This window comes from Gastrolobium bilobum, unplaced genomic scaffold (assembly GCF_033153095.1).
Source record: "Gastrolobium bilobum isolate Gb01-03AN ecotype WA unplaced genomic scaffold, APGP_CSIRO_Gbil_v1 utg13355, whole genome shotgun sequence".
Lineage (NCBI taxonomy): Eukaryota > Viridiplantae > Streptophyta > Magnoliopsida > Fabales > Fabaceae > Gastrolobium > Gastrolobium bilobum.
In genome coordinates, this window is record NW_026896484.1 from 173495 (window position 1) to 191928 (window position 18434).

Below are 18434 nucleotides of genomic sequence, written 5' to 3' on the forward strand. Positions count from 1 at the left end.
CCTAGGCCATAATCAGCCTCTTCTACGTGGGTTTTCTGAGTATTGTGTGCAGCCTCCTTGTCACCTTCTCCATGGCCTTTCTTGCTTGAAAAACTCTCTAGTCATCTCTTGTCCATTGATTCTTCCCCTTTATACATTGTAAACACTTGGTAGAGTGGTTTGGGAAGGTTGAGTCAGCCATATTCTGAATTTGTGTCACTGTTTTGGAAAGAGAGAGTGCTGGTGCTTTGGTTGAGTGAAGAAGTCACCATTTCCTTGGTTGTGAGAGCTCCAAGGAGTAACCTTTGAAAAAAAAGGACCCATCTTGTTGATATTTTCGTGCCCTTTAAAGTCAGCACCTATGGAGCTGAAGAGAGAGCTCCAAGAGCACCTTCTTGCTTTGTTTTAAGCTTGGGTAAGTGTCATCAACCTTGAGCATGAGTTTTCTTAGTTAAAAATGAAACCTTGATGCATGTAACAAGCTAAAGTTAATAACTTGAGGTTAGGTAAGGTTGAACACGCCTAAAAATGCATGTTTAAGCTTCTGGAATCGCTAAAAGAGCAAGCTTAGAAGTAATATCTCGCGAAATACAGAAACTGCATTCTGTCGTGAAATATCCGGATATTGATATCTGTAAGAACCCGCACCGTTAATTAAGGAAGTTAATTAATTAATTATGTGAAAATTAGGAAATAATTCCATAATTGACCCTAATAATTATTATGAGGTTTAAATAATTATGGTAAGTGAGTAATAATTTTGGAAGTCGCTTTTCTGACGAAAAGTGCAGATACCGGTTCTGCTACTCGATATAATTGCGTACTTACGAAGTATCCCGGAAAATTACAAAAAGTATGTATATGTCACTAGAATAATATATAGGACTTGTAAAACAAGTTTCAAGTTAAAATAATGAGAACTGGTGCCAGAACTGATACTGGCTATGGAAAAGCGCGTACCGAAAATGTGCTACGAAAAATAAAATAAAAATATGATAAATCTTGTGAAATTGAGTAGGTTCAGAATCCTAAGTTTCGGATTAAAATGCTAAGCGTAGCATTTAGCGCTAATATAGTGCGTTTAAGACTTAAGTGACTATATATAGATAATGGCACATGATCCTAGGTCATTTGCTGCCTCCTACGTGAATATTTCTCTGAGCTTCAGCTGCTGCCTCCTTTTCCACCCTCTCCTCTCTTCATTTTGTGAGCCAAGGAGTCACCTTTCTCTTTGAAACCTTCACCTAAACACCATTGTTGATTGAGAGTTGGTCTTGTGAGGGTGTTGTGTACTCCTTTGTGGTGTGTGAGCTTTTGAGTTGGAGGAGGGTGGGCTGACCTTGTTGGTTTGGGTTGTGGGAGCTTGGTGTTGGCATTTTGAGCTTCAAAGTGTGATCCTTGTAGAGAAAGAACCAACCTTTGGTGTGTCATTTTCGTTTTCCTTGAGAAGTCAGAACCTTGGGAGCTTCAAGTGAGCTCCAAGAGCATCATCCACCTCTGTTTTGAGCTTGTGGTATGATCATCACCTTTGTTCTTGAGTTTAATGGTTAAAAATGGAACCTTGATGCATGTAATGGATTAAAGTTGATAACTTGAGGTTGGGTAAGGTTAAACACACCTAGAAATACATGTTTAAGCTTTTGAAATCGCAAAATGAACCACCTTTGGGAAGGATATCTTGCGAAATACAGAACTGCATTCTGTCGCGAAATATCCGGATATGGATATCCGGATATTGGGTCTCTGATATCCGAATATGGATATCCGGATATGATATCCGGATATGTCCCCGACATATATTCGGATATTCTGGGTTTGCGTGAACAATAACGGTACTGTTCATACAGAACTGAGTTATGGGTTTGTGGACCTTAGATTGATGAAGTTGGACTTCTGTAATGACCTGTTAAGTCAGAATCTAAGTGATTAAGGGCTTGTGGCTTTGTGAGAAGTCTTAAGACATGAAACGTAAGGAAAGACGTTGTCTTTATGTTGTATAATTGTTAAGTATGATTATTGATATGATGATTGGTCCAAAACAGATTGTGATTCTGTTGTGTTTGGACTTTGAGCTTGTGTGGACTCTTGGCTTGGATAGCTAGCTTACAAGGTAAGCTTTCGTGTCCTCAGTTTAGCCATTGTATGTTCCACCATGTCCCATAGGGGGATGGTTTATACGAATGATGTGTTTTCATGTATTGTTTTATTGAAATGCTATTGAGTTGTTAAGTGCAAATGCGTATGATATGTATGTGGTGTTCGCCTAGACGGGATTAAGTTCCTGTGGGCAGATATGGCATGGGCGCTGTTGCCTTGCTAACAGTTGTGCAAGTAATGCGCGCAAGTATACGCGACAACAAGTAATATAGGGCTGTTATAAGTCCCAGATATCGTTCCCACAAGGATCGTTGGCGTTTTGAAATAACTAAAGTTTGTAATTGCTTAAAACTGAGTTACTATTTGAAAATAAAAGAAATAAAAATTGTAAGGTAAAAATAATCTAGAATGGATCTAAAATACTACTGTTCACTTTTCTTTTAAAATTTTTCTGAATTACTTTCCTAAGTTATAAAATAAGGAGTAAGGATGAAGCAAATTAAATGACAGATGTGACAAGAATTTTCTTTTCTTTTTTTTTGTATTTAAAATTGGAAACAGAACAGAGATTGAAATATGAAATAACAAAGGAAAATAAAAATCTGAGTTGATAAAGAGGTTTTAAAAAAGGTGGGTTGAGTTATGGCTCTCCTTCCCCACAGTGCTTGAAAAATAATTTGATTAACAAAAAGCTCATTATAAGATTCTCAGTTAACAGGACTGTATTGTTAATTTTTAATCTCTTAAAAATTATTTTATCCCAAAGTTGCCCACTTCCATATCTCTATGCCAAGTGGGATTAGGACTCTTGAGATTCAGGTCCAATATTACATGAGGACTCATTCATTTCTGAATTGAGATCCCTTAGATGATTTCTCATCTAAGTCCATGTGTCTAATGCAGAATCCAGAATTAATTGTTTCTCAACAACTAAATCCTAACCAAACCTCTGACATTTGGCCAAAATGCAGATAATTTTAAACATTAGAAAAAGCATTAAACAACTGAGATATAAACATTAAAACTAGGAAATCAAATATTTGACAAGCACTGAGGTTTGGGTATCACCCTAACCCAACCTCTAAAAAGTTAGCCATTATCCATATGGATGGGGCTTACACACAGTAACAGAGAACTACATAAATCACAAAATAAATATTCTAAAAACTAAAATTACAGCACTGGCCTAACAACCGGCAATCTCAGTGCTGTAAAGACATGCATCAAGTTCATCAAATGAACCAGAATCTCATTACAAAACAGAAATTAAAAGAAAATCAAAATTGTTCAGAAAACAAAAACTAAGAAAAACGATAAATCAGAAACAGAAGAGAGCAGCCCCGATGACTCACTCCTATTTCCCTTTTATAGGGCTCTTTGCACACTATCCTCTTTTTCTCCAGCTCAGCAATATGACGCGCTGCTTGTGCGCTGCAAATGAGTGGTCCCCACAGTGCTCCACTCCTCTGCTCTTACAAATCGGATGGAATTGTCGTTCCTTCAACCCGTACACTGACGTGTGCTCACAATCGCTCCAGCATCCACTAAGTAACGGATCTTTGTTTGGCTTTTTCTGAATCCAAAAATAGTGGCTAGGGTTTTCGTGATTTCTTTTTCTTCATGGACTGTGGGTATGGGTCAAGATGAACCGTGGACAAAGGATATTCTGACCTTCTGAATCGATTTGGGGCAGGGATTAGGGATGGCTGAAGTGGATTCTGATTGCACGACGTGGGTTCGCTAGGGTTTGCGTTTTCTTTTCTTTTCTTCACGTTTCTGCCACAGACTTCTCTTTCTTTCCTTTTTTTCCTTTTTTTTCTTTCTTTCCTTTTGGGCTTTTTAGGTCCGGCCCATCACTTCCCTGTATTTTTTTTCATGCTGACTTCTTTTCTTTCCTCTAATGGGTATTTTTGAATAAAAAGGAAAATGGGCCTGAAAATGGAATGTTACAGCCCATTAGCACTTTAATCAATAAATTCAACTCAGTGTAAATTTGGGGCTTTTACTAACATAGAAAGTATTCTTTTATTTCCATTTGCACATTAAAACCATATGTTTCAAGTCTCATTTCAGAGACTTATCAGGCGCGTACTATGTTGGGAATAGACGTATTCCTGCATCTCTCTGGCCAGTAGATTAGTTATAACACACATGACATGATTATCTGCTGCATTGCACTGTTATGGAACTTATACTGTTAGACTGCTTTTGGAACTTATATTGCACATGTAAGTGAGCTTGGGGTGAAAAATCCTTGAGGTCCCCTTGTCTTACTGAGATTTCTATTTAGAGATCTCACCCCACGTTTGGGGCACATATTTCAGGTCCAAGTAACCTAGGGGTTGAGATCTCGGGCGACAGGAGGCCGGAGTTGAGTTAGATGTTTGCTGTTATTATTATATGCTGGATGTTGATATGCTATCTTTATGATTATGTTGTTATTGTTGAGACTCTCTTGGGCCTTGTTGCCTTATTTGGTGAGCATGGGGATTGTCCATGCCACATTTGATTATGTATCGTTGTTTAGACTTGAGTTGTATAAACTATCAGGGTTTGTCCGGCCTGCGTGTTGTAGTGTCGTGACTAGAGACACAATTAATAATTTATTTATATGAGGTTATTCAGTGTAAATAGTTGTCTTTTGTAATTTACATACAGACAATGTTTTGAAAATGAATTAAGTAATTCAACATGGTAGTGATAATGATGTCATAATTGAAAAGAAAAAGATATTCCGCATTTTTAATTAAGCATGGCTTAATACGATGACATGTTAACAAACCGGGTATACACGGGGTGTTACACAAATACTAACCTTCGGTTGAACATTCCCAATCCATCCGAATTGATCATGTGTAAAATAATTCTGCCATGAGAAAGATCAACTTATAGGTATGAAACGGTTCTAATTTATTAGTTATATAAAATTAACTGAATATAAGATTTCATGATATTTTATTTTAGAGTAAACACCATTTTTGGTCTCTGGCAATATCTACGAAATCCTTTTAGTCCTTGGCAATAAAAAAGGACCAAATTGGTCCCTAAAATTATGAAAAAAGGGCCACGTTACTCCTTATGTCAACTCCTCCGTCACTAACGTGGCCCTTTTTTCATACTCTTAGGGACCAATTTGGTCCTTTTTTATTGCCAGGGACTAAAAAGAATTTCGTAGATATTATCAGGGACCAAAAATGGTGTTTACTCTTTATTTTAAAAGCTAACAAACATATACTAAACGTTAACTCCGCTGACCACCACAGCATGCCACTAGGAATAGCATTAAAGACCTTGGCAAGGACGATGCCCATCCCATTCAGTTTGGCACCATGAGGAAGCACTATGATAGTTGACTGGATAAGCACTACACCTCTGAGCTCTTGTTTTCAATCTACCAGTTCAAAATGTTCCATCAAAAAGAAAAAATCAGACAGAAAAGAGATTCACAAGGTAATATCACAGGATCTGATTCTTTCAAAAATTTACATAGGCTCTGAATCCAAATCATGTTGAGTTTTATTTCATGGTTTTGGGGTCAGTGTCTGTTCTACCTTTTGATAGCAGATCTATGTATCTGATACACTCACCTAAAAGTGGAGCAAAAATGATGATGTTTCTATTATATTTTTAACATGAGGATACCAGCAAAGAAAACAACTTGATAAATTTAAAGGAAGAAATATTCTAAGGATAATTCATGATTAATATAATTAGTTATACTATCAAATCAATAAGGTATGTTTGAATTCGAGAGATTAGAGGAGAAAGGAGAAGTTGTGTAGTTTTTTTCTTGTTCAAAATGCTTATAAAATGAAGAAAATCTCTCAATTTTAAAAACTCTGAAATTAAGGGCCTAAAAAGTGGACCTTCAGAGAAAAACGTTAAACTACTTATATTTGGATCAAGATCGTTGATGTGCTTTCAAGTTTTGCTAAATATCTTTTTTGAAACTTGTCTCTCAACACTTTCCTTTTGTGTAACTTCTTTCATAGATGGGATTGTACACTACTTCTCAACTCAAATCCTTAATTCGTTGAGTTTATGAAATCTTTCAATTTTTATGATTTTCATTTAGTACATTTTTAATTAATGTGAAATTTTACTACTCATATTTTAATGCTCATCCCGCTTCTTTTGTCTTAAATGTTGCATAATTTTTCTAGAATGGTTTCGCATTCAAATGGCTTCTGAGTGTGGAAATTTTTTTTTTTTTTTTTTTCAACAAAAGTAGCAACATTAAACACATTTTTTATTGCACAAATATAAAATCATTTTTTTTTTCTTTCCAATATGCAAATTTGCAACCTTTGCCATCCAGACATGTAAGCAAGATACCTTTTAAGTAGTGAAGTACTGTCGAGGAAACCCATCGTCCCATCCACAGTAGCGCACGATTATCTGGAGCTTGTTTGGGAACAGAATTTACTGTCTCTCAAGGTTCCTCGTTGTAGTGGTTGATGCATAAAAACTATGAAAAATAATTATCTCATATTATATAAAATAATTATATCATGTAATAGAAATAAAGTAGTGGAGTTCACTATTTTTTTTTTCTTAAAAAAATAGTAGACTTCACTATCTTATCTTTGTTTATAAGATAATTATCTCATACAACATGAAATAAATAGATTCCAAAAACTATTCCAGTGGCACACAAATGACAATGATAAAATAAGCATATTTAAAAAAAGAAAAAAAATGTGTTATTTTAAATGACAAAAATTGTGTCTTTTATAGACACAAAAAGATTTGGATCCCACGTTTTATTTTTTAGTCTTTTTTTTCCGATGAATCTCATCTCTTTATATTTATAAACTAACATAACTTGAATCATTTAAAACGGCACATCTTTTTCTCTTAAAAAATATCTTGAATCATAACTAACTTTATCCTCATCCCAGGTACAGTTTCATTATTACTATTTATGATTTGTTTATTGACAAACTATACTGATTCAACAGCAAGCAATCAGATAATGGAGAATCCATTCAAACTCCCGCAAATAAAATGGATTGAGCTTAATGACTTTTCAAATTAATTATGATTATCAATAAAAAATTGAAAAATGTGTCTTTCAAATCGAGACTTTTCATATTTTTATAAGATATAGGATTTTTTTTTTCTATGCATATTCTATTTTGATTTTCAATACTGTTAGATCATAAAAGAGAAAAAAAAATGAATATTAATTGAGATTATGATCTAATAGTATTAGAGGAGAGTAAATATAATAAGCATATATAAAAATAGGGAAGAATTATATTTACAAATTTTTTGTTTACAAACTCTTACAAACTATATTATGTCTGATCGGTAAGACACTCTTGAGTAGAGTGTGACCGGTAGACATAGTGTAGTTTGTAAAAAAAAGTTTGTTAATATAACTCTACTTATAAAAATATAAAAATAATGTCATAGGGGAATGTTATATTTACAAACTTTTGGTTTAAAAACTTTTACCAACTACATTATGTCTCACCGGTCATACTTCAATCAAGAGTGTATAACCGGTCATACTTAGTGTAATTTGTATAAAAAAATTGTAAACGGATCCTTTCATAATGTCATATCCCTTATATATATATATATATATATATTATATATATATATATAATATATATATATATATATATATGGGTTTATATTTATGCAGCTGCTGTACGTACAGCAATCAAATACTTGCCATATATATACTTGAAAGCATTAAATGTGAGGAATCATAACCATACAAAGGATGAAAGCATTAAATATGAAGAATTATAATATACACCTGTCATTGCATGTAAAACGGCTGCAAAAATAATTTTAGCATATATATATATATATATATATATATATATATATATATCTCTTGCGTGCAAAGGAGCTCTAGCCGTGCAAAAGATATAATTCATTCTATTATGAGATATAGTTGTCCATTGTTCTTGAATAACATAAAAGTAATAAATTATCTTAAGAAGAGAAGAACAATCGTCGAATTTTTCTCTCTGTCTTTCTTGTTAGATTTCATTTAATTGCATGTGTGCATTTCGTGTTATTGCATGTTATTTTATATGGTGTTGAAGCCATCTCATGGTTTTGCATTGTTTTTCCAACTATCTCTCTTCACAACTAGAAAATCACTGATTATCGACGAAATTTAGAGACCGAACAAAATAATGTCAAAAATAGTATTGGAATTTTCGACAAAAAAAAAATATATTTTTGATGAAAATAGAGACAAAAATATTTTCCGACAAAGAAACGAAGTTAGAGAAGAAAAACTTTTCCGTTGCTATCAGTGACACAGAATTTTTCAACGGATACTTTCATAGAGCCCTTCAAACTCAACAATCTTGAAATGATTTCTTAATTAGAACTAGCTTAACTGTAATATGATGGACATACTGAAGTGGCTTCTACTATGCTACACATTTCATGTCACTGAACTAATAATGAAAGAAAACAGTATTGAACTTCATGCATTCTTCTTTCTTTTTTGGGGAAGAAGCTAGCTGAACTTGTGATATATTGACGCCCATGCTTGGTAAGTAGGTCCACAACCAACACCAACCCTTCTATTATCCCTTAAGTCTTAAGACAATTTCCGCACTGAAGGGAGGTACATACATGAAAAGAACCCCTGTCTGGCAAAAGAGGAACTATTTTTCATGTGCTCAAATTATGAGTTATGGTGACACATACACTGTTCTTAATATGCATTGCCAAGTCTTAAATTTGAAATTAAATCACGAAAATTCTTATAAATGAAGTAGAAAACAATTGTCCTGTTAAAGTCTATGCTCTTCATGATGTTCTAGCTGAAACAAAAATTTCCTTTCATGTCCCTTGTCTGCTACTATCACATTTTAAACGTGTGTTTTAATAATGTTTGGATAATGTTCTCGATTTCCAACGACCTATTTTCTCTACGATTATGATGTTTTGTAGAGTTAACGGTAAAGAATCCGTTCAATTCAAAAGTTTAAGTTTTTAGGTGATAATTTTTTTAATGGTTTATATTAAATTCTAATATGGTATCAGAGTCTTGATGTCACGGGTTCAATCATTATTGCTCCCACTTTCTTTTGTGAAATTTCTTAACACAAGTAGGCTACCGAGCCTGATGCATTATTCACTCATTAAACTCAATGGACTGTTTTATGAGGGACGTATTAGAGTTTAACATAAACTGTTTAAGAGGCTCTTCCATAATGACTTAAACTTTTTGGTTGAAATCGTTTTTTACATTAACAATTTAAGTTACATGTTTTTTCTTTGTTTCTATTTTTTTTTATTAGAAAAGAGTTCTGTAACTTGATTGTGAAGACATTTTAATTAGGCTATGGTGCGAAGTAAAAAAATGGCTTCTGTTGCCACCTGAATTATTTCTCGTGGTTGATAATTTACTTTATTTTTTTTATGTTATCCTTTAGTTCGTCTATTATTCGATTAGCTTGATTTGAACCAGGTCAGATTACATGGATGACAAAATTCTCCTTACCAAATTTTAAAATAGTTGCAAATCTAGGGATTCAAACTCAAGATGATTAAACTGAAAATGTTTTACTTTGTTAATCCTCTCAAATGGTTTAAATTAAGAGCGGTACTCACTATTTAGTAAATTGGCATGATATTTGGGATTACTTTTACTAATACATAATATTCAATTCTATCCTAACCCTTGTTCAAATAGTTCAACTCATGAAGATATTGCAAATTAGCAATTTAGTCACTACATATAAGTTTTTTTTTTTTTTTTTAACTGATGTAGTTCATGTGTCATTAAGATATTTCGTGAATGATACCAATTTTGAGTCTGTTAAATGATTTTCAGTTGCTAAAGATTCTTTTTCCCATGCTTGTTATTTCAGTCGTTATAATGACTGAACTCTTTGGATCTCTGACTTTGTCGCTATTTTTTTATTTTTTTTATTTAGTGGTATATACGTTGATGCCGATGTGACTTTCTCTCTCAATTTACATTCACAAGCAACAAAACGGCTTTAATAGTCCCACATTATTGAACACTCACATCATTGTTAAGATTAGAAAAAAGCTGCATAACTTGTTATTTATTTCACCCTTTTACGCTTAACGCTTAATGACACATGAATTCTAATTTTAATAAAGCAGTATTATTCCTATATATAGGACTGAAATTATACTTCATAAATCACTAGAAATAATTTAGTGATGAGGGGGTGTGTGAGTAATTTGTATGAGTTTATAGATTTGAACCTCAATATCATTATTGTATTAAAAAAAAAATTGCTTCATAAACAATAGAAGCAATCCTAACTTTCTATGCAATTTATCCCTTTTCCCTTTAGAAAATCAAAAGGATAAAAAAAAACTATGGAGTCAAGAAAGTTTTTTAATTTTTAGGTTATCCGCACATTGAGTGTGAAACTAGCTTCTTTGGATACGGAATCTCTCCTTAAGGAATGGCCGAGCCGAGCCTGAGGGTCAAACCTCTGAATCCCTTATGAATAAAACTCCAATTTCAAATACAAAGATGAGTACAGTTGAGTCTTAAAATCCGTCGGTTGTTTCATTGACTTGAGTGATTCCTTCATTTTATGCAATTTTATTTGAGATTTTGTATAATAAAGAGGATGAAGGGTATGGAAGACAATAAGGGATTATTATTCGAGGGAAATGGTACTAGATGATGTATATGTTAGGAAGATACTTGAGCAATCCAGGAATGGATCATTGGAAAGCAGCCAAGAGGGTTATGCGGTATTTAAAGAGAACAAAAGATTATATGCTTACATATCGGAGGTCAGATGAATTAGAGATCGTCGGATATACTGACTCTGATTTTGCTGGATGCCAAGATAGTAAAAGATCCATGTCAGGTTATGTCTACATGTTGGCTGGAGGAGCTATTTCTTGGAAGAGTGTTAAACAGACACTCGTAGCTTCCTCTACTATGGCCGCTGAATTTGTAGCTTGTTTTGAGGCATCCAACCATGGGGTATGGCTGCGAAACTTTGTCACAGGGCTGCATATAGTAAGTGGTGTTGAAAGGCCACTGAAGATTTATTGTGACAACAGGTCAGCAGTGTTGTACTCCAACAACAACAGTAGCTCTTCAAAATTGAAGCACATCGATATAAAGTTTCTGGTTGTTAAATAAAGAGTTCAGAGTGGTCAGATTTCCATAGAACACATAGGGACGAACTCCATGCTTGCGGATCCGCTTATTAAAGGCTTAGTGCCTAAGGTCTTTCACGAGCATACTGCTCATATGGGTGTTATTTTGTTCGATGACACTACGGTTTAGTGAGAGTTCTTTATGTTGGTGTTCTATGTAAATAAATAAATGAAATATTCTTATGTTTGTTTTCTGCAGAATAAAGAATTCAATGTTATTTTCCCTCTGAGTGTATTATATTTTGTGCTTGTGTTTCTGCTATGTGTATGCAGAAAATTTAGGATTGATCTCATAAAGATTAAAGTAGGACCAGTTGGAAATAGGCATGGTAAGATCACATTGCATGTAATTTCCATGCCACTCATCCATACTTGATCTATGTCATTTCCATGCCACTCATCCATACTTGATCTATGTCATTGAATATATTGGTGCGATGACCATGGAAGGTTTAGTTACGCTTTAAAGTGACAAAAGCCGCCATGATCTCATATTGATATAGGAGGTGGACCAGATTGTATCTAAGGATGAATCTAAAGAAAAATAGCATACAGTTGTGCACTAAAGATATACGATATAATTATCTCAAGTTAATATGTGGCCCAAGTGGGAGATTATTAGAAAATTGATTTCAAATAGGTTGGTCATATAAATATATTTTATTTATGCAAATAATAATCGGCCCATAGGAAGGTTATTGTTTGGCCAAATAACATATGTTGTGTGATCATGTGTGTGTTTATTGCTTATGCGGATAGTGATCGGCCCACAGGAAGGTTATTATTTGGCCAAGTAACAAACATACTCGTGGTAATAAATATATGACAATTATCAAGAATTCTCCATGTAATTCATAGTCGGCCCACAGGAAGGCTATGATTTGACAGGACTTATTGTCAATGTTTGATTACTACATTAAGAGTACCACTTACAAGTTGATATATTTGTCCACAGACTAAATATTAATGTTGTGCTAGGTATCTTACAATAAACTTATTTTACTTCAGATTATTTGTCTATATCGTGTATGAATATATATGATTTGACATGTTATTAGTATGTTATCTTTTTTGGTTCTCTGTATAGTTTCTGCTACCGCTGCTGTAACACCCCGCGTATACCCGGTAATGTTATCATACTATCGTATTAAGCTGAGCTTAATTAAAAAAGCAAAATATTCTTTTTCTTTCCAGTTATGACGTCATTAAACTTAGCCAAGTTGGTTCCTTAATCAATTTCGTAAAAACAATGCCTGTATGTAAATTGAAAGACAACTAACTGAAATACCTCAATATAAAATATAAAGTGAGTATCTAAGTCACGACATTACATCACGTAATCCAGACAATATCCTGATACATCAATACAACTCTAATTAAAACAAGACATAACAAGTCTACGTGGCATGAACAATCCCCATGCTCACCAAATCAACAGCATAAATGACAGAGTCTCAACAAGATAATCCAAAATCATAACATGAAGCTAAAAGCATAAAAGCAGCAAGCATATCCAGCATCCAACATGTCAGCATATAATATCATCAATATCTAACTCAGCTCCGGCCTCCTGCTGCTTGGGGCCTCAACCCCAACATTACCTGATCCTGAAATAAGCATTCCCCAAACGTGGGGTGAGATCTCTAAACAAAAAATATCAATAAGACAAGGGGTCTTCAAGGATCTTCCACCCCAAGCTCACTTACATGTGCAATATAAGTTCTAAAAGCATTTATTTCAATATCAGTTCCAAAACTATGCAGTGCAACAGATAATCATGCCATGTGTGTTTATCATTATTCTACTGGCCAGAGAAATGCAAGAATACGTCTATACCTACATGTAGTACAAGGAACACCGCTTGCACCTCACCCACAGCCTCACCATCTTATATGTACCACATACTCAGGCTTACCGTATAGGTGGAACACCACATGCATATCATAAAGGCACTAGCATATAACAGCTCAACAGCATTTCTAAAACATCAAAAGCATGTAACACAACATGCATATAACCATACCCCCATGGGACATGGTGGAACCACAACATGGCTAAACCGAGGACACGAAAGCTTACCTTGCAAGCTCACTATCCAATGCCAAGAGTCCTCACAGCTCAAGTCCAACACACAGCAGATCACAATCTGATTTAGGACCAGCAAGTGTATCAACATACATAGCTCAAAAGCATTAACATAAAGACTACGTTCTCCTTTAACGATTTACGTCTTAAGGCTTCCAAAGAAGCCACAAGCCCTTAATCACATGATTCTGACTTAGTTCATTAATTATAGAAGTTCAACTTCATCACTCTAGGGTCCACAAACCCCCAATAGCCTATTGTCCTCACAGCACGGCTACTGTTCTTCGAAATCCCAAAATATTCGGATATTTATCGGGGGATATCCGGATATCCAATATCCGGATATCTCTCTGGAAATATCCGGATATCAATATCCGGATATCCAGATCCCCATATCCGGATATCAATATCCGGATATTTCGCGACAGAATGCAGTTTCTGCATTTCGCGAAGATATCCTTCAAATGTACCATTTTTACCGATTACAGAAGCCTAAGCATGCATTTCTAGGTGTGTTTGACATTACCTCAAGTTAGGTTATCATCTTTTAACCATTACATGCATCAAGGTTCCATTTTTAAGCATAAAAACTCAAGTTCAAGTGTGATGACCATACCACAAGCTAAAAACAGCAAAGGGAGATGCTCTTGGAGCTCACTTGAAGCTCCCAAAGCCCAGCACACTCAAGGACACGAAAATGGACTAACAAGATGGGTTCTTGCACCCAAAGGTCACTCCTTGGACCTCACAATGCCCTGACAATGGCTCCAACACAACAACTCCTCAAAGTCAGCACCAAAGGAATTCCAAAACAACACACCAACTCAGAAACACAAGCTTCTCACTCAACCCAACACAACCACAAGGTGTTTACAAGGCAAAACCAAGAGAAAATTTGGTCTTTTGGTTGTTTTCCATGAAGAAATGGTGAAGGCAAGGGAATGAGACAATGGAACATGGCCAAGCACTCAGCCACCAAGAAGGGTCACGTAGAACACACAGTATTAACTTTAATTGTTACGCTTAGCATTTTAATCCCAAACTTTGGATTCTTAAACTACTCAATTTTACAAGAATTATCATATTTTTATTATATTTTTCGGAGCACATTTTCAGTACGCGCTTTTCATAGCCAGTACCAGTTTCTGGCACCAGTTCTCATTATTTTGACTTGAAACTAGTTTTACAAGTCCTATATATTATTCTAGTAATTATCATGCACTTATTATAATTTTCTGGGTTACTTTTTCGGTACGCATTTATACCGACTAGCAGAACTGGTATCTACACTTTTCTTCCGAAAAGCGACTTTCAGCATTCTTAAACACTTATCATAATTATTAAAGCCTCATAATAATTATTAGGGTCAATTATGGAATCATGTTCTAATTTAACATAATTAATTACTTAATTTCCTTAATTAACGGCACGGGTTATTACATTCACCTCACCTTTTTAGGATTTTGTCCTCAAAATCAGAAAACATACCTTTCTCGAAAGTCGAGGTACTTCCGGAGAAGCTCGTCCTCATGCTCACAAGTACACTCCTCAGGAGTTCTTCCGGTCCATTGCACTTTGACCATCGGAATGATCTTACTCCTCAGCTGCTTCTCGCCACGATCGAGAATCCTTAGTGGTCCGACGGGAGTTTTCAGGTTCTCCCGAACCTCCACATCATCAGGTTGCACCACGTGCGACAGATCTTCTATGTACTTTCGAAGCTGAGACACGTGAAACAAGTCATGGATGTTGGCCAAGTTTGGAGGCAAGGCAAGCCGGTAGGCAACAGGTCCTACTCTACCAAGGATCTGGTATGGCCCAATATATCGCGGGCTCAGCTTCCTTACTCCGAGTACCCGACCAACACCGATGACAGGTGAAAGTCTCACAAACACGTGCTCACCCTCACTGAACTCCAGTGGATGATGCTTGACATCATAGTAGCTCTTCTGGCGATTCTGCGCCTGCTTCAACTTTTCACGGATCATCTGGATCTGCTGGGTGGTATCTTGGACAAAGTCCAAGCCAAAAAGCTCCTTGTCCCCAACCTCAGACTAACAAGTAGGAGTCTGACACCTCCTACTATACAGTGCTTCGTAGGGCGCCATGCCCAGGCTAGCATGAAAGCTGTTGTTGTAAGAAAACTCAACCAACGGAAGGTACCTATCCCATGACGAGCCTTGCTCCAACGTGCAAGCTCGCCACATGTCCTCCAAGATCTGGATGGTCCTCTCAGTCTGTCCATCAGTTTGAGGATGATAGGCGGTACTCAATCTCAACTGCGTACCAAAAGCCTCCTGCAGCGCCTCCCAGAACCGAGATGTGAACTTTGGGTCTCTATCACTAATGATACTCTCGGGCACCCCGTGAAGCCTCACAATTTCGCGAATATAAAGCTTGGCCAACTGCTCTGTAGAGAAGCTCACCTTCACTGGAAGAAAATGGGCAGACTTCGTCAGTCTGTCCACAATGACCCAAATAGAGTCACAACCCGCCTGAGTCTTCGGAAATCCCACCACGAAGTCCATGGAAATACCTTCCCACTTCCACTGTGGTACTTCAAGAGGTTGAAGTTCACCAGACGGTCTCTGATGTTCAATCTTCACCTTTTGGCAAACCAAACACTTGGACACAAAGACATCAACATCTTTCTTCATACCCGGCCACCAGAAGTTCTTCTTCAGGTCTCGATACATCTTAGTAGCACCAGTGTAGATAGAAAATTGACCCTTATGGCCCTCTGCCATAACCTCATCGGTCAACTGACCTTGAGGAACCACGATCCTCTGCTGAAACAAAAGAAGCCCATCATCATTCCAAGACACACCGTCTTGGTTCTTCACATAATCCAGACACTCTCTCTGAACTTGTGCCTCTTTGATCTTTTCTAATAGCTTGTTCATGACATCTACTACTTCCATGTCGAGAAGTACACTACCACATAGAGCGGTCACTTCCAGGTTTCGAAACTTCTCAACCACATCAAGAAAACCAAGTAACAAACTGGATGAGCTACTGGATTTCTGACTTAGAGCATCAGCTTCCACATTGTCCTTGCCAGGATGATACCTCATCTCGAAGTCGTAGTCCTTTATGAACTCCATCCATCTCCTCTGCCTCATGTTCAACTCCTTCTGGTCGAAAAGATACTTAAAACTCTTGTGGTCACTGAACACCACAAACTTCAAACCAAAAAGATAATGCCTCCAAATCATGAAAGCAAACACAATAGCAGCCAACTCCAAGTCATGAGTAGGGTAGTTCTCCTTATGAAGTTTCAACTGCCTTGAAGCATAGGCAATCACTTTGCTCAACTGCATCAGCACACAACCTAGCCCCTTCCCGGAGACGTCGGTGTAAAGCTCAATCTCGAGCGCAGGATCAGGAAGGACCAATATAGGAGCAGTAGTCAGTCTCTCCTTCAACTCCTGAAAACAAACGTCACACTCGTGAGTCCATACAAATGGAGTCTCCTTCCGGGTAAGGCGAGTCAATGGCAAAACCATGGTGGATAATCCCTTGATGAACCTCCGATAGTAACCTGCCAAACCCAGAAAGCTCCTCACTTCCGTAACTGTCTTGGGTCTCTCCCAATCCAGTACGGTCTCGATCTTGTTCGGATCCACTGCAACTCCTTCAGCAGAAATAACATGCCCAAGAAACTTCACAGACTTGAGCCGAAACTTCACAGACTTGAGCCCGAAACTCACATTTGGAAGGCTTCGCATATAGCTTCTTCTCCTTCAGCACTTGCAGAACAATCCTCAGATGCTCCACATGTTCCTCCTCCGTCTTGGAGTAAATCAAAATATCATCAATGAAGACGATCACAAACTGATCCAGGTACGGCTGGAAAATCCTGTTCATGTAATCCATGAACACAGTATGTGCATTGGTGAGTCCAAACGGAATCACCAAATACTCAAAGTGATCGTATCTCGAACGAAATGTGGTCTTAGGGATATCCTCCGGCTTTACCCGAATCTGATGGTATCCGGACCGCAGATCAATCTTGGAATACACACAAGCACCCCTGAGCTGATCCAACAGATCATCAATCCGAGGAAGGGGATACTTGTTCTTGATTGTACCTTGTTCAGCCGCCTGTAGTCGGTGCACAATCGCATTGTCCCGTCCTTCTTCTTCACAAAGATGACCGGTGCTCCCCAAGGAGACACACTCGGTCGAATGAAATCTTTCGCTAAAAGATCCTCAATATGTTTCTTCAGCTCTGCCAGCTCCGGTGGCGACATCCGGTATGAAGCTAATGAAATAGGCCGCACACCAGGCAACTGATTAATGAAGAACTCTATCTCCCTCAGTGGCGGAAACTCAGGAAACACCTCGAGGAATTCCCTCACCACAGGAATTCCAGTGATATCCTCCAGTGTCCCACTCACCAAACCTCCCAACATGACATATCCTAATGCCCCTGCTCTTAAGGCTCTCCTAGCCTGCAACAACGAAATGTACGGCGAGGAACTAGCTGTGGAATCACACGGAGACATCACCACACGCTTGGCACAACAGTCAATCAATGCACAGTTCCTGGACAACCAACCCATGCCCAGAATAACCTCCAAGTTGGCCATCGGCAATCCTATCAGATCTTCCGAGAACTCACAGCCATCCACTGAAACGCTACATCGCCATGAACAGTGGTCGCATCACACTTTTCTCCGGTGGCGGTGGTCACCCGCAACGGTGGATAAAGCACAGACATGGGTAACTTAAGCCCCACAGGAATCGGGGTAGCAACAAATGAATGTGTAGCCCCAGAGTCAAACAAGACATCAACAGATGATGCACCAATAGTAACTGTACCTCTAACAAGGTTCGAAGCTCTATCCGACTGCTGATGATCCAGAGTATAAACACGCCCAGTGGACGGTGGCACTGCCGGTGCCGAAGTAGGTGGAAGGGGAACCATCTGTAGTGGCACTGCCTGAAATGCAGCCGCTCTCGCCGTCGTTGACGAACAATCCCTAGAGAAGTGGCCCTCCTTGCCACACTAGAAATAAATCAACTGACCGGTAGAACATGGTCCAAAATGAGTCTTCCCGCATGCCGAACACCTGGGAGCAGGAGGTCTCGCTGCGCTTCCCTGAGCAGAAGTCCTCTTAAACTGATTC